Source organism: Pongo abelii, chromosome 16 (assembly GCF_028885655.2).
Source record: "Pongo abelii isolate AG06213 chromosome 16, NHGRI_mPonAbe1-v2.0_pri, whole genome shotgun sequence".
NCBI classification, from domain to species: domain Eukaryota; kingdom Metazoa; phylum Chordata; class Mammalia; order Primates; family Hominidae; genus Pongo; species Pongo abelii.
The window spans coordinates 56,942,057-56,962,871 of NC_072001.2; the positions used below are offsets into that span (position 1 = coordinate 56,942,057).

The window sequence follows — 20,815 nt, forward strand, 5'->3', positions numbered from 1 at the left end:
CCTCTATTGCTTAAAGCCAGATATACAGGCCATGACAGAATTCTACAAGAATGACCCCTTTACTTGATTCTTTTGGTTTAGTCAAGCTTCACTACTACTGTACTAAAAAATAAGCAGTGACCCAGGTTCCTTGCTTTTCTTCCACCTGAACTATAAATGAGACAAATGATCTGGCTCAGCTTATGTCTTGGGGTATGAGAGGTGAATGGTACCCTAGAGGTTTTATTCTTTCTGAAATGACTGCTGAAGCATTTGAAGGAGAAATGATCTTATTATTTAATCCAACCATCTATAAGTTTTGAGGCATGTACCTGTGGATGGGGTGAGTGTATAAGTAGAAATTACTTCTTATCCTGTGTTGTTTAAGGTTATTAATTCAAGAGTTTGAAAAGCTCTGCAGAAACAGAATGCATCTTACTGGTAAGAATGTGGCTCTTACTGTTGAAATCTCATCATTGTAATTATACGTTATTCAAATCAGGTACTTAGTAGTGAAAACTACTCGTCAAAAGCCAAAAAGTTTCTACTAGGGATTTTGATGTCCCTGCAGGTCAATAAAGTCATAAAGCTCTGTCACTCTAACAGCAACATATTTTATTAGCAGCCAGTGTCCCTCAGATACATGATTCCTGCCACTTTCAGAGATGTAAACAATTTCCATTTTGAAATATATGACCAGAATCCTGATTATTAGAGCTTAGCACTGCATTCATTAAAACACACATGCTGGCATTGAAGCATTCATGAAACATTATTTCTTCTTTCCAACAAAAACTAATGATTACCACCCCTGGTGTGATTCATTTCCTCTATGAGAGTATTTGAATTAGAGCAATATTTTCAAAGTTTTCATGGCACTACATACATGTTATTTTTTTCGTTTCTCTTTTTTTTCTTTTCTCTCTCTCTTTTTTTTTTGTAGTCTTGCTCTGTCGCCCAGGCTGGAGTGCAATGGCGTGATCTTGGCTCACTGCAACCTCCGCCTCCCAGGTTCAAGTGATTCTACTGCCTCAGCCTCCTGAGTAGCTGGGATTACAGGCACCCGCCACCAAGCCCAGCTAATTTTCCTACATACATGTTTTATAGACCACTCATGGTTAGAATCATCTTTCATTTATTTCCCTCTGTAGGTTTAAACATTTACATCACTGACATTAAATCCAAACACTGAAGATGTATGCACATTTACCTTATTCTGGGTGCTAGGGTCTCTCAGCTGCCCATAGCTTCTGCACTTTGCAATGGTTATTTCCACCAAAAAATGAAAACAGATTCAGTGAATTAGGTGTTCTTTTCTCTATGTATTAAAACATATTCTTCAAAATAGTGTATTGGCTAGCATGAGTTTTTCTGTATAAAAAAGTCAAGTTTCACCCTATCAGGCACTTTTAGGTCTAACCGGTTTTCGTGTGCTACTCTCCAGTGCTTACAGCCGGGGGCAGCAGAGCTTTGTCCTGCCTGCCACTCCAGTGATAAGTGAAGGCAGGAATCAGACTGCCCTGGTACTTGCCCTGATGCAGATCATCAGACCTTGAGCAGCTGCTCAGGTCCATTAACAGTCACTTAAGCAGCAGGTAAGGGAAGTTATGCTGCTCTGAATTAAAGGTGGGGCTGATAGCTGGGAATGGGGAGGGCTCAGCTGCTAGTACCCAGCATATATATAGTGTCACATTTGGGGACACTTTTTTAAACATCATGGAGAGGTTATTTATCGGTTGTCACATATGGTAGGTGAAATATGTTTTGCCACAAGTTTTGCCAAAAAATGCTATATCCGGTTTAACTGTTTATTTTGATGGCAACTACTATTATTGAATATTTAGGTGGAGTCAATTCTAATGTCAGTCAAGACATATTCATCCCTCCAAGTACTGAAAAATGCCATACAAATCTGTATATATGCTTCTTATACTATTTAACCACAGCTGCTAGTTGACGTTCTTCAGCCCTGGAAATATCCTTCCATTTTCTAAAAAGCAAAGAAAAGTAAAATTTTAAGTAAGCAGTAGAGCAGATGTAGCTTAAAACCTCCAAATTATTCCAGGCTTCGAGCTGCTTTAAGGCTCTATTTTAAGATTCAGTACTTTTTTATTTGTTTCAACAGGAGGATTAGAGGATTGAAAATGCTTTATTGATGGAAAGTGGGAACTGTTACTCCCCCCACCTCCTCTACTCAGCAAAACTAAAAGAGAAAGCAAGTCCATTCAATTCCCAGCCAGATCTTTAAAATGTTAACATCAAATGAAAAGACATTATTCCTAAGTGAGAAGAAAAACCTTTGCATCACTATAAGTTACCCATCATTTCCCACTTTGATTTATGCATATGTCATTAATTCAAATTGTTCAGGAATCACCTTCAAATGGTTTTCCACAAAAATAAGAAGAAAAACCAACTGGGATGGGATGTCAGTATCTCCTCTATTTAAATACAGGGTCCTGTTAGCTGCATTTGGTGGCTAATAGGGAATGATACTGTGTGCGGTATACTTTCATAATTCCAAGCACAGTCAAGTACATCTAAAGCAGTCATTGTTGAATAACATGGGTAATTTAGTATTATCCACGCTATTCCAGTAGCAGAATTGGCCATGACTGTCCCCTAGGTCATCATCCAGCGATAAAGGGAAGATAGGCTGAGGAAGCTCTGGCATTCAGGCGTCTCCCAGCGATGAAGCTGTGTCCCACACAGTTAGTTGTCAGTGCGGTGGTGAAGGCCACACCTGGCAGTGGCTACAGCGCGTCTCCTGTGAGCAGGGGCTGTAGCTCACCCTCTCGGAGCTGCTCCGTGCAGCTACGGCGGCAGGAGAGGGAGCCCGGGCGCTCTCGGTGGAGGAGGCTGGGGATCGCAGTGTCGGTGCTGCATTCAGAAAAGCCTCAGCCGCACCCGGCGATGTGTGAAGTTCCCAGCGCGCACTCAGCCCGGCTCCTCCTCACCCTCAAATGTTGATGAGCCTGGGCGCTCGTCAACACACGGGAGAGATCCCATTTTGCTTTCTGGGAGAAAGAGATGAGAAATGAGCTGCAGAAGGTATTTGGCAATGAGAAGAGTGAAAGGCAGTTTCTTGCCGGCAGCTAAGTTGTAGAATTGCTTCGGAGGCTACCTGGGGAGCGCGATAGAATTGACAAGAAAAGAACAGACACCGTTGCAGACCAAGGCATGCCTGATTGCACGAGTCGGATCCCTGGGACGCAGCTTCCACTCCTGTTCTAACTATTTGTGATTGAAAAAAGGAAACGAGACTAGAAACACAATTGCAAGTGGTGTTCCTAAAAGGAAAACACATACACTCCGAAAGGAGGGAAAGAACAACCCAGCTGGCGTGCACATTTTTTTTTAAAGGAGAATTCCTCAGGTATGTTCTTTTCTCCGTTGCACGCACTACTTCATCTGCATGCGATTTTGTGTCTGTATTTTCCTGTCCCTTCTTTTTGTTTGTACTTGGGAATCACAACCATGGGGTTCTCTTAGCGTAGCAGATACATTTGTAAAATCTCGGCTCTCCTGTTTTTATAATGTACATGATTCTATGGAGCATCATGACTTCTCAGTCATTGCTTTTTTTAAAAAAAATTCAGAATGATAAATGACTGCTTAGTTTCCAGTCAACTTTCAGGAGAATATCTACATAGGGACAAATAGGGTTGAGATGAAAAGCTGGGATATTCCATAACCCCTTGGAATTTTGGAAGAAAAAAAAATAGAGCTCAACAGAGAACAAAAGTTGAGGGCTTCTAGGAAAGGGTTAAAAGCCAAGATGTCATACGCTAGTGTGTCACCCAAGTGTTTTTCCAGCTCAGCATCCAGTCTGAAGCAAAAGAAGCTTTACCAATGATTTTTTTTATTTCTAGCTCTTCATCAGTTCTTCAAGAAGAAGATCCTGCAGATTTACTTTCAAGAGATGAATTGCTTAAATTGTGTGCTTGGTTCTGTTTTACAACTGTTCTATGGTGCTCAAGGAGGCAGTCTAAAAAAATCCCTTCGGTCCAACAGCATGAGTAAACCCTAACTTCTGCAATTACATCATCAATATACTTGTATCATCAAGAGTAAGACAGATATACAACAATAGTAATATTGGCTGTCTTTAGTACCTAGACGGAGATGACAACACTTAAAAATTAATTTTCCTTGTTAGGCTTTTAAGGAAAAACAGGAAAGAGGTTTGAGCGTGGGTAACACATATAAAGATTAGCTTTAAAATACTCTGCATTTCTTTAAGAAGCTAAAATTGTAAGTTTATATAATTTTGAAATTAATAAAAAACAATGATTTTTAGAAAATCATCTTACCACCTTTTGCTCATCAATACTTTTCATAAAAGTGGGTTAAATTGTCAATAAATTAAATGTGCATATGTCTATATTAAATGAGATTTTCTGGAGGGGAGAAACGAGAATGAGGAAGTACTACATTTTTGTATATATAAAATATTTAATAGATTTTTAGTGTTAACACAGAGTTACTGTCAAAGCTCTAGGACCCTGGCTTTTAATTATTGTTGTTCCCACTTTCTTATGATTAAAAAGTTCAAATGTAATAGAGGTAAGTGGGCTTTAAATTGTCATTTATGCATACTGTAAAGTAAATCACCACCCTGCTCTTTGAAAACTATAAACCTCATTTTTGCCAAATGGTAGCGATCTGGAGCAGTTAGGCCGTAAACAAAATGAGGAAATCATTTGTTTTAAAATTCCACACATGACTATAACAACAACAATGTCAAAATATGGTAAGTAAGTATAGGCAATTCTTAAGACCAGAGGAGTGATTTAGAAGATGATCAAAGTATTAAGTTTATGTTTGTTAGTAGGGAGTGAAAAACATTGTGTGTTTCTTCTATGTTGACATCTTGTATAAAGAAGCTTATGATGTCTGTAGGTGAAACACTATAGCAGTAATTTTACTGAGTCCATTAAATAATTTTTTAAACTAATAAACTGATAAAGGATCATCTAAAAGAATATTTGAAACTCTAATTTACAAAGTTGTATTTTCAAACTATAATGGAATTTTGTTGAGAAAATAATTTCAGCAGAATTGCCAATTTTTTTTCAGTAGAATTTGAAGGTGGATAATAGGTATGGGTTTATTTCCTAGCATTCAATAATTTGTTGTTAGACTTCCATTAAAGAAATCTGGAAACTCCTTCCAGAGATCGTCATCACTATGTGCCAGGTAAATTAATGCCCAGGTGAAATATAAGGTAAAGTGTTAGCGAAGCCTAGAGAAATCACTTTTCATGTGCTTATTGTTAATAAAGTAAACTGTTTTCCTTTCCAGGCCATATAATAACTTGCTATGGTTGCTAATCTTTAAATATGAAGCAATATAGTATGTGGTGCACAGAACTAGTTGCTTAAGAGCCCATGGGTCATTGGAAACACAGGATAATTGCAGTGATTCCCCTTTTAAAGACAAAACACATCAAATGTATGTTGGGGCTGAGGTGGGGTTGGGAGGAAGGTCAGTGCAGAAGAGAATGTACTTCGTTGTCTTTGCTGATTTAGGGCAAACCTCTGTTTTTTTTAATATCAGACACTTTTGGTATGATAATATCTTTTCCCCAATTCTCTAGGCACTTTCATTTCTGTTAACCTTTTCAGCTAATGCAATGCATAAACCCTGCCATAACTTCTCTGAAGTATTATGCCACTTGTACATTGTCTTCCAGTTTCAACATATACGTTTCTGTTATTCATTCTTTCCATCCCATAGTCTTTACTACAGAAGGTCATTCTCTAGAATTTTTGAAGACATTAGAATCATTTTGTCACCCAAGAAAAATAATCCTGCTTTGCAGCTAGAAATTTTAAGAGTTTTAAATACATGCCAAGTTTGTTTCTGAAATACACTTTTATAGCTAGAAAGCCACTTTCTAAATAGGTCATAGTTTGTACCTAATATCAATTCATTTGGTAGTATGCATTTAGAATAACTGTAGAAAAAAATTACAAATTCAAAGTATCAAATTTGTATTTCTGTTGTTATTACAAATCCTTTCTGGATCTTAAGTTGTCTGTGGTTGGATCACTAGGCTCCAACTTTCTTCTAGCTTAAAAAAAAGGATTTATTAATAGCCCTCTCAATCTGTAGCTTTTGAGAATGCAAAAGACTGATCACCAGTTCTAAAATCTCTACAGAGATAATGGATGCCACAGCAGTGTTTCTTTCACTTGTAGTCTTTTAAGGCATAGGGAGGGAGACAGGAATAAATATTCTAACCTCTAGGTCAAAAGTCCTCCAGAGGAGAAGTAGACAATAAGACACACTGAATCGTTTCTCCATCTCTTGTCAAAATGGTTGTGATGCAGTAGGCATAAATGTTTCCCATCTCTTTTATATCCTAGTTATATTGTATATTTTAGCCTCAGCATACAGAAATTAATTATAATCTTGATATGGAAGAGAGTTTTATATTACTCTTCCTATATAAAGAGTTTAGAAAATATTTTGTAGAAATAAATGCTAGATAGAAAGATAGGAGCTCAACATTATAAATTGTACACAGAGATTTTGAAGTATTTTTAAAAAGTAATCATAAAAGATGGGCTTCCCTTTCAAATATTTTCTTGTCTCCCTACATTTTCACAATCCCATCTTCAGCCTGTCTTTTCTCCCAACAGCCAATTTTTGTTGGCCCAAATCCTGTGTTCAGGATAAAACATACTTTGTTTCTGAGCCTTCTGGTTCTTGAGAATCTGGGTGCAATATGTCTTTTTGATGGGGAAAAAGTGTTTTGCATGAAAATATTTTGCTTCATGTGTTTTATAAGTTGAAATTATTTTCTCTAGAAGTAGCTTCTCCAAGCATGTAAAATAGAAAAAGACCACTGATTGTACAGAGTGTGTGGCTATTTCCATTTTATAAGTGGGAAGAACTAATGGCTTAGGCACATTCCCTGAGGCACGTTTCTGAAAGGGGGCACTGATGATATGGTCTCAGAGTAAATGGAGGAAGAAGGGTTGTGTTTTGAATCATGTCATTGTTAAGTGGCACACAACTGAAAAAGTCTAAATAGTTGCCCTGTTTATTAATGAGAAATCTTAAGTAAAAATTACCAGTGAGATAAAGCTAGAGAATTAATGACACATTCCAACAAGAGTCCAGTGCTTTTTCCTGTCTCATAGAAAATACTGTAATTAATCAAATCCTAGCTCAGTCACCAATTGGCTGGGTAAACTTTGGCCATCATTTTCTTTGTAAGACTTGGTTGTCTGTTAGACTGGTTAGATGTTCATGAAGATCCCTTCTAGTTCCTCAACTCAGAGATTCTATAAAAACTGCATTGTGCAGACTCTGTAGGCTTGACTCCATTTCAAATGTAGCTACAGAATTACTTGACTCTGACTTGCTTCTCCTGAGAGGCTAGAGGCTTGGTAAATAGCATTTGTCTACCTGATAAACTGAAGAAACAGTGTTCGTGGTTTTAGAATTGAGTAAGAAATTTGTCAACTTGTTTTCCTTCAGACAACAAGGCAGAAGTATTGGCTTAATTATAATCCATGGAACTGCACGCTTTGTATAACTCCTTACTGTGACTCATTAAATATTTGCTGTAGCTGTGATAGATGTTGAAGTACTGCTACTTCGTTAACAAGAAACAAATAGCATTAGGATACTTAGCTGCTAACTTTTTAAGAGTCATTTATGGAACAATGCTTTTAAAAGTAAAGAATATGTACCTACTCTACTTAGTTACTGGAATAGATTGACTCTCTCCAGTGCCTTCCTCTCTGGATTGGCACACTCAATGAGAATATGTTAGACAAAAGAGGGCTGCAGGGAGCTCTCATGGCTGAAGGGGAAATTTAACTATGAAGCTTCTCAAACCTAAGGAAAATTTATATTTCCTTTTCACTTTCAAAGAAGGTTGACTGGTAGAAGGCAAAATATATGGATAACTTCATATACATAAAAATTAATATTTGATTCTTCTTAGAAAATAATCCCTAAAATTAGAAGATTTTGCTTAATTACACAATAAGTTGCCACAATATTACTGGAGAGTGGTTGGAGAGCATATTTTTTCAAATAATAGATGTAATGCTTGATAAATAAATACAGCAAATTAAAAAAATTGCCTACCGTAATTGCTTTCATTCTCCATTTAGCCTTGAGTGGGAGCATTCCTGATCCTCTCTTTCTACTTTTTGTCTAGGTGACCTGAATTTCTTCAGTGGCCTCTATTACCTCTTTGACAGGATTTCCACTAACATGTCTCAAAAGTCAAGAAATTCAGCTCTGGGTCTCTCAAGCAGCTCCTCTTCCTAATTGCTTCAGCTTCTCAGACCCAAATCTCAAATCATCCTCACTGCCTTATCCTTTCTCATGGCTCATATTCAGTTACTCTTGTTTTCTCTTTAACACGTGGTCTCCAGCCATGTCTTCTGTTATTTTCCTATTAACACCACCCTAGTTCAAGTTCTTGTAGCTTTATGCCTAGAATACTGCTTGAATCTTCCAATTGTTTTATCTGTACGATCCTTTTCTCTGAGCATCTGTTCTGCATACTACTGCCAGATTCATTGTCCTAAAAATTGCTTTGAACGTGACATATGTCACTCCCTGATCAAAAATTTTCAAGGACACTATATTGTTTATAAACTAAAACCTTAAATACTTAGTATGGCAAAATATTTTTTTTTTACAGCCAGATCTGACTGCCATCCCAGCTTTATCTCTTTTTCTATTTCCTTATCCAATCTCTGCCCCAATTAGACAGATTATGCACAGTTTCCAGATACTGACATTTTATACAATTCCACAGTAGTAAATGATTTGTCTGATTGATTTACTAATGCATCATATACTCTCTTATGAGATTTCTTCTTTGGTCTTGGATTACAGTTAAAACCTATATTTTTGCATGTTACTTTTTAAAAGCCTTAGCTAAAAAATAAATCCCTTAAGTACAGTGTTTGTGCAAACTTTGGCAAGTTACTTAAAATTTCTGCATCTGAATTCTCAAGTAGAAAATAATGACACTATAAAGACCATTGCTTCATAGAGTTTACAGCAGGATTAAGTTAAATAATATAAAGGAAGTTCTCAGTGAGCACTGGCTGTAAATTTGTCATTATCTGTGTATTGAAGATAAATGCTCAGTAAATATTTGCTTTTATATTTGAAATGTACATGTTATTAGACGAAAAGACTGGTAAGGGAAGAAGAGTATGGTATGCAAAGTTGGAAATAACAAGAAAAATAATTCAGGTCAGAAGGAAACTGAAACCTCTGCTGTGTCCTAAAATGGTAATGACTTTATCAGCACATTTATGGCAAATTGGGATTATTTTGGACAGCCTGTTTCTGATTAAATCAATTGCCCCGAGATTCTAATATAAGCTTGTATGTATTTTCCATAGTGTTATGGCAGCAAATCTTAGCAACTTTCTCTTTTTTTATTCTTTATTTCTTCTAAAGAAAACAGGGGAACACGTGCAGAAAGTGCAGGTTTGTTACATAGGTATACGTGTTCATGGTGGTTTGCTGCACCTATTGACCCGTCCTCTAAGTTCCCTCCCCTCAATCCCCACCCTCCAACAGGCCCTGGTGTGTGTTGTTCCCCTCTCTGTGTCCCTGTGTTCTCAATGTTCAGCTCCCACTTATGAGTGAGAACATGTGGTGTTTGGTTTTCTGTTCCTGTGTTATTTTGCTGAGAATGATGGTTTCCAGCTTCATCCATGTCCCTGCAAAGTATATGAACTCATACATTTTTATGGCTGCATAGTATTCCATGGTGTATATGTGCCACATTTTCTTTTTTTTTTCTCAGTTCTTTTTTTTTAATTTTATTATTATTATACTTTAAGTTTTAGAGTACATGTGCAGAACATGCAGGTTTGTCACATATGTATACCTGTGCTACTATGTATACATGTATATATGTGTTACATAAGTATACATGTGTTACATATGTATACATGAACTGTCTACCGCCTGCTCCTGGGAACAAGAAGAGAGATTGGAGTCTGACCAGCAACCCTGATTTATTCTTACTCTTCATGCTCCTGATTTCAGTAACTGTGGTAAACATGAATGTCAGAATCTAGTGTACATGTAGGTCATGAACACAACCACTGAAAGGCAGAAGATGTATAGCTATGAAAGTGGTGGAAGATGGATTTTTATTAATAGGGGGGCTGCCTACCTGATGTCATAACCATGTCACATTATAGGTCAATGTCAACTCACTGTGGCGTTTGTCTTCCTCTTATTGATCAGGAGGTTCTGGGACTACTACTTTCGTCTGTTTGGTTTTTGTAGCAACAATATTTTCCTCATTGGGTCTATATCCCATATCCTTCCTCTCTTCCTTTGGTCTAAATCTTTCCATTTTGACTCCAGCTGATAATCTCAACTTTCATTTACCTCCCTCCTGAGCACATCGAACGTGTTTACGTTGTTGTTTCTACTACTATGGGTCCTGCTTGATGGCATCTAGCTCCCAGTGGATTTTTCAATAGCCACGATTATGGAAAGAAATCCAGGGAGGAATCCCCAATGATCTTTTTTTAAGTTTTCGTGAGGAAATTCTTAGAGCATCTATCTACTTCAAGACAGAAGGCAGTGTGCCTCATTATAGACAAGTACACTCACCTGTGATATTTTATGTTGGAAGAAAATTTCTCAAAGAGTGAACAAAAGGTCTGAGCAAAATATGTCTTGAAGTCCTTCTTTGAACTTGAAATGGGGAGGGAATGCCAATTAGGAGAGACAAAGTGTGGGGTCAACTCTAGAATCTATTGAGAGAAAACTTGGGCCTAACTTTGTAAGTTTTCCTTTTGTTTCTAGATTTCATATTACCTTTCTCTTAAGACACTTGACACTATAAGCCTGGATGAATTTCTCTTATAGTTGATTCCACTTCTCTGTAACTCAGGCCCTACTGGCAAGATATTATTTGTTGATTGTTGTTTTAGAAATATACAGAATCCTTCTATAAGAATGAATAAGACATTTCTTAGAATTCTGAAAATTTGATAAGTACAGAAGATATGAAAAAATTCCAAATTTAATTAAGATTATAAAACGCTAGATATGGTTTTTAAAAATTATACAGCACCAAGAAAGTACTTATTAAAGTAGTTACAGTTTCTGGATGTCTGTTTTTCAATTGCTTCTCAGTTCAGTCACATATTATCTCACTTTTTATTGTGAACTTAATCTCTTAGTTCAGTTATCTAAAACTCTTAGAGGACAGATAATTTACTGTACTACTTAACATCAGATGAAACTGGACCAAAAAGCAAAGCCTGTTCATATGTTAATGCAAATAAATTTGTTACTATATGTCTGTGAAAGTGAGTGATAAAACCAACCAATCTGAAATGTAGTGGAAAGACACTCTGAAATCCTATTTATCAGGAATTCAAACATTAATGAACTATTAACTAATTTATGGTAGTAGCTTTAGAAGAAGGACAAATATAATAGATATTTACAGGTGAGTATACTACTTATAGATTGGCTTACCATTGTCTGCAATATTGCACAATAATGATATACATTATAATGTCATGAAAGATTCTTAAGATTTCTATTTAGTGCTTTCTACAGTATAAAATATTAAACTATGTTTAGCATAATTGGTCTTCATTTTACTTCCTAATTATTTGAAATTGATAAACATATTTTAGATAAATAGGCATTTCTTGGTTGGTTAAATAACACATTGTTAGTGATGAGGAATGGCTGTCTGGGTAATTCAAATTTTATTTTATTTGCCTTGGGAGGTAGTAGAAATTATTGGGAAAGTAAGTTAACCTCCTATATGGATTATTTGCCTTGGGAGAAATAGGCCTGGATCCTAACACATAATCTTGCCAGAGGAAAACAATTGGTTTTAAAGAGGAATAGAAAAGAGATTGCAGTTACACAAAATCCATCACTTCCTCCAGAACATCAATTCAAAGCCAGCATCCTACAGAAGGGAAAGTAGAACATCAGTTCTAAACATGAAAGACAGGCTTGTTGTTGTTGTTGTTGTTGTTTAATATTCTCGAGTACTAGCAGGCTTATCTTAGTTACCTTTTGCTTACAGTACTTCTGCAATTCATTTGCAAAAATGTCCTGAGGACTCAGCAATTGTCTCTGAAAGAAGATGGGGCAGGACTGTCATGGACAACAGCAGATAGCCAAGCTTGGGTTTGAAACATGCCCACAAAATTCAGTGTAGCAATCCCAGTGCACTGATGTGACTGTGTTTACATTTTCTGTTCTTGCTGTGTGCCTTAGGCTCTCTGAAGGATGTCTCTGTTCTTTCCTGATTCAGAGATATATTTTCTGTCTGGAGTTGCTGCTTTTGCTCTAATTAAACTATCTATAAAACATTTGGCATCTAGGGAGTTTCTTCTGGGTTAATTACAGAACTGTGAGCAGCTTTTGCAGGAGAAATGAAGTTCAGTTTCAGATGAGATGTGTTTATGTGAGTTTAATGTGTGGTTACCTGTGCAGAGGCCTAAAGGCTTGGCTTTCCCAATACTTCTCTCCCTCACCATCCAGGCTGGTCTGAATTTCTAGTGCCTGTATCTGCCTTCTCTTCTATTTTCACTAGACTGTGAGTTCCTTGAGGACAAGTCTTATGCTGTTGTTCTCTTCACTGCAAAACTAGTAGAATGCTTACATATATTAGGTATGGGAGGAGGAGGGAAGGAAGAAACCCTGGTGAATTAAAATGGTTCTGATGAGATACAATACAGCAGTTTCCTGTGTTTGACAGTATTAATACAAAAAATAGTTCTTACAATAATTTTCTTGACATTTTAAAGACGGGGGATGATGTGTATTATTATTGGTCAGAGAGAATATTCTAGACAAAATGCTTATGGGACATAAAAAAAAAATAACAAAATTGTTGTGAGTAGAGAGCAGGAGGCTGTTTTTGTTATTTAAGAAGCCTTTGGGTACTTTGCTAGGTTTCACAGGAGAGATGTGAAGATGAATCAAAAAGGATCTACCATCACAAGCTCTTGCATCTTTTGGGGGAAGGAAATATGGATACAGAATTATAAGATTTAGTATTGCAACAGGAATGGTCTGCTAGGGAGGATTTGAAAGTACATTCTTTCCAAGCAAAGAGGTAAAGAGATATCTTGGGTTAGAACAGAGAAAATTATAGTAAGGGGCAGGGCTATTGTTGGGTCTGAATTTCATGAAGTAGACATCAAAGAGTCACTTCTTGCTGCAGGGAAAATCTACTGTTTGTTGAAATTGCTCACTTTCCAAACACTCTCTGTTCTTTCCATTCTTAGAGGGCAGGGCCTGTTGCTGTTTGGCTCACCATTGTGTTTCTCAAACCTAGTATAGCTCAAAATATGAAGCTGGTGCCTAGTAAATATTTATTGTGTGAATGAATAAAGTGTTGGTATCTCCATATTGTCAGTATTTTTAAAGCTTTTGAATTCAAATCCAGGTTTCTAGCTAGCTAGATTCCCCTTGAATATATCTTTCACTTCTTCATCGTCATCAGTAATCTACTCTGTGTTGACTACCATGCAGGTAGTGGGCTCATAAAAGATTCTTTTAAATAAATGCCATGCTTGGTGTGAGTAAAACAGTACAGAGGAAATTGAGCTATCTCTCTAATGTCAGCATATGGTTCAATATTTTTGAATTTGTTAAATAGATACCTCCCCTCCAAATTGTGATCAAATATTTCTCATCTAGACACTGTATCTCAATTGCATTTATCAATGAAGGCAAGGTTATGCAACCTCAATTACAGTCCTGGAAAACTGTCAACAAAATCTGATTAACAAGCACTGCTTAATTGTTTAAAAAAAAATGTAAGCAATGTTTCTTGGCTTCTGCCTGAAATAATAGCCTGGTAGGAAATTCATGGATTTAAAAAAAAAAAGAAAAAATATTAATCCAAACAGTTCCTAAAGACACCACAGAAGGGCAGTGGCCTTAATTAAAACTATAACTCCTCATGTTTTACCTATTTTGCCATTAAATCTATTTCTTCTTTGGCAAATGTAGGATATTTCTGTTTTGTTTATTATGCCATGTAAAACGTGCTTTCTTTTTTTTACTCTCAGATATACAAACAGCCAAATAGAATAATATCTGCGAGTTAACCGTAATTTTAAATTCTCTAGGGAACGAGCTTTTTGTTTTCAGGAAAATTGTGCTAAATGCCTTTGTAAAGCAGTACTCATCTTGATTTACCTGTTTTTGAAAGTATGAACTTATTTATACTAATGTATAATTGCACTTTTCTTGAAGACAGCAGCCAGCATGGCTACTCTGACAGCTGCTTTAAAAGGGAGCTAATCCTAAGTGCTGACAGGTAGCACTGCAATAGTTCTGCATCTCAGAGTTTGGAGATCTCTGACACTGCATGATAAGGAAACCAGAGGAAAAAATGGGTGAAAAGTCTAACATGACTTGATATTTATGTTTCTTCCCCTGACCCTGTCCATTATTCCTAAGCAGGTTAAAGGACAAGGCTTACTTACTTGAAGCAAAATTCATAAAGGGAGAACAGGTCAGCTTGTCCAAAAGGTAAACAGGCCATGATAACCAGGAGTTTCTCTGCTGAATCTTGGGTAGACTTGCCTTCTCTCTTAGGTAGACTTGCCTTCTCACTTAAAGAGACATAGGTATGTTTACCCTATTAAAACATACTCTCTTAAAGACTATCTTAAAGGACTTCAAAAATATATACCTGCTTTTTGTCCTATTCTCTTATTCAGGACTCTTTGAATTATCCCAAACATGCAGATAATTCTTCCATGTATCAATGGAGTCATCGATGAAAAAGAGATTATGAGTGAAAAATGAATACAGAATTATACAGCTTTCAAAAAACCCAGCAAAAGATTAGGAAGATTAAATGCAGAGCAAGAATGAAGGGGCTCTTCTGTCTTGCCCTCTGCTGTCCAAGAAATTGGTGATACAACTCTAGCTTCAACTGACCTATTTGTATCTGTATATGAAGGACATATTGGAGTGACACTGAAGTGCTGTATAATACAATTTTAAAATCTTTTGTTTTTACTTTTATTTTTCAGTAGTGATAGATGCACAGATCTTTCCTATCTCAAACCCCATTCCAAAAACTAAAAATGTTCTTTATACTTCCACTTTTATAGTTTAAGTAGATTTAAGTTTCCCTACTAGTAAACTTGAACCTCTAGAGCCATTTTGACATTTTGTTCATTTACAATCAAATTGGACCAGGGTTATGAAGCATTTCCTCAGTGGCTTAACTGGGTGGCAATGTATTTCTCCTTGTCCCTATCATGTAATTTCAGCCCTACATTCTCTTAAGGGTCAGAGTCAATTCCTCCTGCCAAGTCTAAAGTGGCCAGGTGGCAACCATATGTTAAAAACCATGTGATTTATCCACTGTGTCTCCTGATAGAAGGAGACCCCCCTCTGGTAACTAGGTCCTATATAATGACAGAGAACAAAGTTGTAGAGATGGGGAGTACAAATACTCCAGTGGAACACTGAGAGTGGTAGTAAGTAGGGCCACGTCTACTTCCATTCCTTTGTTCCCAGACTCATGTATTTTATCTACTGGGGGCACAGTACCATGTGATAGTCATGAATTTAGGGTATATACTGCTTTCTGAATTATGAGACTTCTTTCTATTAGGGTATCATTTATACCCTGGTACTTGAAATATGCCTTAGAAGGGTATATATATGCATATGCAGATTGGAATCCTCTGGGCTTTGTTGTGATAGGAATAGTAGAGGGGTATATAAGGTTAAATTGTAAATGGCGTGTACTTCCATGGGTCCAATGCTGCATCTCCACTAGATGAAGTAGACCCCTTGGTCTAAAATTATGTGGATGGGAAAGGTAAACACATCAAAAATCATGTTGATTCTAATTAAAATAAAGCATTGTTCTTTCTAGAGCAGAAAAAGTCCAATGTGATCAATCTTTACCAAGTGGCTGGTCCATCTTCTTGAAAGCTGTTGTATCAGGTGCTCAACCTTTGTCTCAGCTGCTGGCAGGTTGGGTATTTGGCAGCAGCAGCACCTAGATCAGACTTGGTGAATCTTACTGGGAAGGCTGTCCTCAACCTTCTAATCATCCATTATTTCTTTTGCTTGTATAAATTAAACAATTTCTGTGGAGCAATGTGCATCTGCTTGCCTCTAGGAACTGCTTTCTATTAGCCATTTCCATAGCTCTAAGTTAGGCCTCCATGGCTGCCACTCTATTGTTGCAACTTATTATGGTAATTGCACCCACATTGTTTCTGATAGTTAAACACTGCTACCTAACCTTAATTATTTTTGGGATACTATCATTGCCCTTGTTATCAGAGCCTAGTCCTGTAACGTCCCTGACATATAGATGATAGGTATCACTGAGATACTCAACGATGGTGTTCAGAATCTCACAATGACCTTACTTATCTCACTGGTGAATGGTGTGTACTCCATGGAATATTCTTGGCTGATAGGTTTTCTGGCATTATATAGTATATTCACTCTGGTACATTTACTTCTCTGAGGCTTATTATCCCTTTCTCTACTGTTTTCCACACTATTTCTTAGTGCAGACAATGAATTTTCAACCTTTTAAGAATTACTCTAGTTTTGTGTTAACATGCCTCCTATGGGTCCTTGCCAGGTGTTAAATTTAATATCACTGGAGAAGGAATGTATCCCATAATGATACATTCTCCTCTGTTTAACTTTGTATACCTCTCCATTGATGTAGCACTGACAGAATCCAGTCCATATGTGCTCTCCCAGTTCCTACTTGTGCATACATATTGGTGAGGTCTTACAGCTTCTTCAACATATAGTCTCTCTCCTCTCTTAACAGACCCTGCCATTTCTCAGCTGAAGAATTCTATGACTCTACTCTAGCTGTTGGTCTGCAGGTCCAGGAGGTTGTTCGTGGTAGATCTTCGTGGTGGATGCAAAGATTTTCCTACAAGTAAGAAGCCTCCATATTGTCTTCAAGCAAGGATGAAGTGCTAGCCCCAACAAGAAGGAGAGGGCGACTTTTGCAATCTTAGAGGATTCAGGAGAATCTAGGGATCCAAGAGTTTCAGGTGAATTAACCCAGATGTCCTATCCCATGACTCACAGTACTGTTTTTCCTAAGGCCTTGGCCTTGGCAAATCCAACCTGCCCAAGCTGAGAATTTAACCTTCTTTAGAGATTTATAACTCTTATGATTAATTCCTGGACCTGGTGTTCAGCTTTTTCTGAATCTGTGGCAAGAGGGAAGAATTTATTTATATGGTGACATTGGAGGTCTGTTTTCTTTCAACTTAGCTATACATTAGTAATTAATCACCCTTCACTTTTGTTGTCTTTCTATACTGCATCAAGAGGCTCTAGCAACAGTAACTGTATTCCGGATTATGAATCACTTCTTCCCCTGAACCTCTCAAATACCTGAGATACAGTATGTATGCAGTAATTCATTCCCTTCTACTCATATCCCATCCCAGTCTGCTGCCAGTGAAAACGTTAACAATCACACTGCTATAATACACCACGGACTATCCATTTTCTACATAGCATCAGTGATTAAGTCCTCATTTCCAGTCTAACTGAGAACATAGATAAAATATCTTATCTGGAGTCACGTCCTCAGTGCTCCCTTGCTGTCAATTTTCTCAGGTCAGATTCCCAGGGAAGTAGGCTATGAGACAGAGAAATATATGCTGAACTTCTTTTGGATTAGGTAGAGGGAAAAGCTGAGCTGCAGTGCATTTGCAATAGAGTCTTTGACCAATCTCACAGGAAACTCTGATGCCAGTATGGTCCCTGTATCGAAGCAAGGGGTTCAAGCAATTGAACTCCCACATCCATTAGTCATTGGATGTATAAAGCAGCAGAAGAGAGAGAATGAGCACTTGACCATGAACCTCCCTCAGGGAGTGAGTCAACTATGAACTCTTGGCAGCCAGCATAACATTTTTGAAAGTTGAAGGGATGAGTGACTTAGTCCTGAAGATGGTATCTGTGTGGCACGTTATGGCTGTGCCACAACATGTCTTTCCATTCATTCTGAGAGAAGGTGAGGATGGGAGGCTGGAATGCAAATATTATGGTTGGCATTACATTGACTTGAGTATCAGGGATATTCAGAAAGTTTATGCACTCTGGGATACCCCTTCTATGTCCTTCTTCCTCCAAAGACAAAAGTTAACTCAGAGGATATTCTAATTGTTGTTGTTGTTGTGTTTTTTTAATCTGCAATGTTTTAGAAAATAGCAGATTGTGGTCCCACGATCTGTGGTGTCAAAGATAGTCTCTCTAATTTCCTACAACATTCTTCTGGGTCTTTGCTTTATAGCTGTAGTCAAGGCCTCAATAGTGGTCTAGACTATGTCAGGGGAATGGACAAACACAGGTATAATTGGAGCCCTATCCTTAATGTAGTTTTATTGAAGAGAGAGATTTTACCTTCCTTTGTGAGAAGGAGCTTTTGATGGATAGACATTGTATATTTTTACCCCTATGGTTATTATAGGTATAAAAATTTCACATTACCTTCTTAATTTCTTCCTATTATTTCAATTACACCAATACTTGGACTTGCTATAGATCAAGTTATTAGCTGTATCTTTTGTGATTATTTATTCTCAGAGCTTGCTGATACTAAGCATGTTTTAGTTTTAAACAGAAGAGATTTTACACGTATAATTTGATATCCCACAATAAGAATATCAAAGTTTTAAAGAACTGGACTTGATATTTAAATTCTTTATTGGTAGCATATATTACCTATACTTATATGGAATGTACTCTATCTTTGCAGAAAACTTTAAAAGATGTCTTGCTATCAGGTATTTTGAAATAATTTATTTATGGATTCACTTAAAGAGTAACTTAAGATACAGGAAAATGAAATTGCAGCTCTCTTTAGTGTGATGCTAATTTAAATTTTAATTATAAATGCCACGCCCATTTCACTTGAGTGCCTTGAAGCATAAGTAATGGGCTTTTATCCGAGAATTAGAATCAAATGAAGTTCCATTGTGTGAAGAGAATCACACTAGATCAAATACTCTAAAGAGGAAAGGAGGGGAGGATTCTAATTCTGTAAGCATCTACGTTCTATTCTGTTTTCTCCCAGTGCAACATTCATTAAAACTTAAAATTCTTACTTTTACTACAAAAGAAGGATACATTTAGAGTTTTGCACAATTAATGAAGGGAGAACAGCTTGGAAGCCATGTCAATAGTCAAGTGTAAATCTGTGTGGTGAGGATTAATTGAATGTGTTTTTTAAAATGTATAGTATAGTGTCTGAAATACTGCAGAACCTATATAAAAATGTTTAATATTTTTAGTATTTTAAAAATAAAAAAACAAGATAATGACCTCAAGGGAACACTGATGAGGGTCTGAACTAAGGTGGTAGCTCTGGGAATGGAAAAGAGGTAGGAGGTATGGGAATGAGAGAAATTGTGAAGTTAAGGTTCATAAGATGTAGAAACTGGTTAGAGATGTATGACAAAAAGATGGAGGAATGAAGGGTGAACCTGGATGTCCAGTGTGTATAATTAGGATAATATTGCTTTTGTATATAAATATTCTATGAGAAACTGAGGTGACATTATAGTTCATGAATGGAGATAAATTTGAAAATATTAAATTTGAGATGTTAATGGTTATATAGACCCAACTGGTCAACAAACAAATAGGAATTAATGCAAAGAATAGAAGATAGATGCAGACACATTGATTTGGTAGTTAGAAGAAAGGGGAAGAAAAGTCTGAAAAGAGGAGAGGGGCCAGTAAAGGACTTTGTTAGGGCTTCTTTGTAAAGAAGGAAACCTACTTAAATCGGTATCTTACTACCCTTCAGATAAAACTCGCAATAGCCCCAGTCTTCAACCTAGAAATCAATCAGAAAAAAAGGCAACCCCTCCCTCTGGGGCCATCTGGTCTCTTATTTCCATTCTCATTCCTTTTGTCTGCATTCTTTGCCCTCCCACCCCACCCCCCTGAAAATTTTTTCAATGTTCAACTTTTACAAGGTTTATACTTGACTGCTTAAGTAAAAACTTTGTCACTTTCTTGTTGAAATGCCTACAAAGGGCTGATGAAAGACTTCATGTTCTCTCTCAAGTTCCCAAGAGAGAAACTTTCTGGACGAGTCTTAATCATGTGACCACCCAGATAGAAGTAGCTGTGGTCAGAGAGAGGCTCCAGCGGGTCCCATTGTCGTGGAAGTAAATAGACCGATTTAAAGAACGCCAAGTAGTTAGTGGTTTCAGATGCAGTGATAGGTTGGAGAAGATTAAGGTTTTATACAAATACTTTTTATGCCCAATAAAAGAGAAATTTCAGTAGAGTACTGAGGCTGGAACTGGATGATGAGAGGTTGGAGATGAATGGACTCATGGAGAAGTAGAGAGAGAGAGGTTTCCATGATGCTTTTCAACAGTTAGGTGGGAGGTGCAATACCTGGAGGAGGTAATGCTATGGAAGGACGGCCGAAGGCTCTTGTTCATTTGTTTGTTTTTTATTTACAACATGGAAGATATGAATATGCTTATTGCTTAGGCTGGGTGGACCCAGTAGGGAAAAGAGACTGAAGATGTGAGCAAAAGGAGAGTTAACAGTCCCAGAGGTGGTGAGAAGTGATTCCATTAAGAGAACAGGAAGAGATGTGATCCTTGGAAAGGAAGAACCCTTGTATATTAGAGATGTACAGCAAACATACAGTACTGAAACACGTATCTTTTTGAATACTTATTGTAGTTTTGTTCCAATTGTATGACAGTGAAGGCTTGGGCAACTTCAGTTCGTCTTTAATTAAGAAGACGTTTCTGTATCAGGTAGAGGATTTCCAAGCAGGTTTGAGAGGTGA

At 37.1% G+C, this 20,815-nt stretch overlaps 1 protein-coding gene across 2 annotated transcripts in view; it reads left to right on the forward strand.

The window, feature by feature from the left end:
- Positions 1-2,736: 2,736 nt before the first annotated feature.
- UNC13C (unc-13 homolog C) overlaps positions 2,737-20,815 on the forward strand; it is a 661,317-nt gene continuing 643,238 nt past the window's right edge. For both annotated transcript variants that reach the window (XM_063716164.1, XM_024232533.3), the window contains exon 1: positions 2,737-3,355. The gene's annotated coding sequence lies outside the window, so the exon portion shown is untranslated. The remainder of the gene's footprint in view (positions 3,356-20,815) is intronic.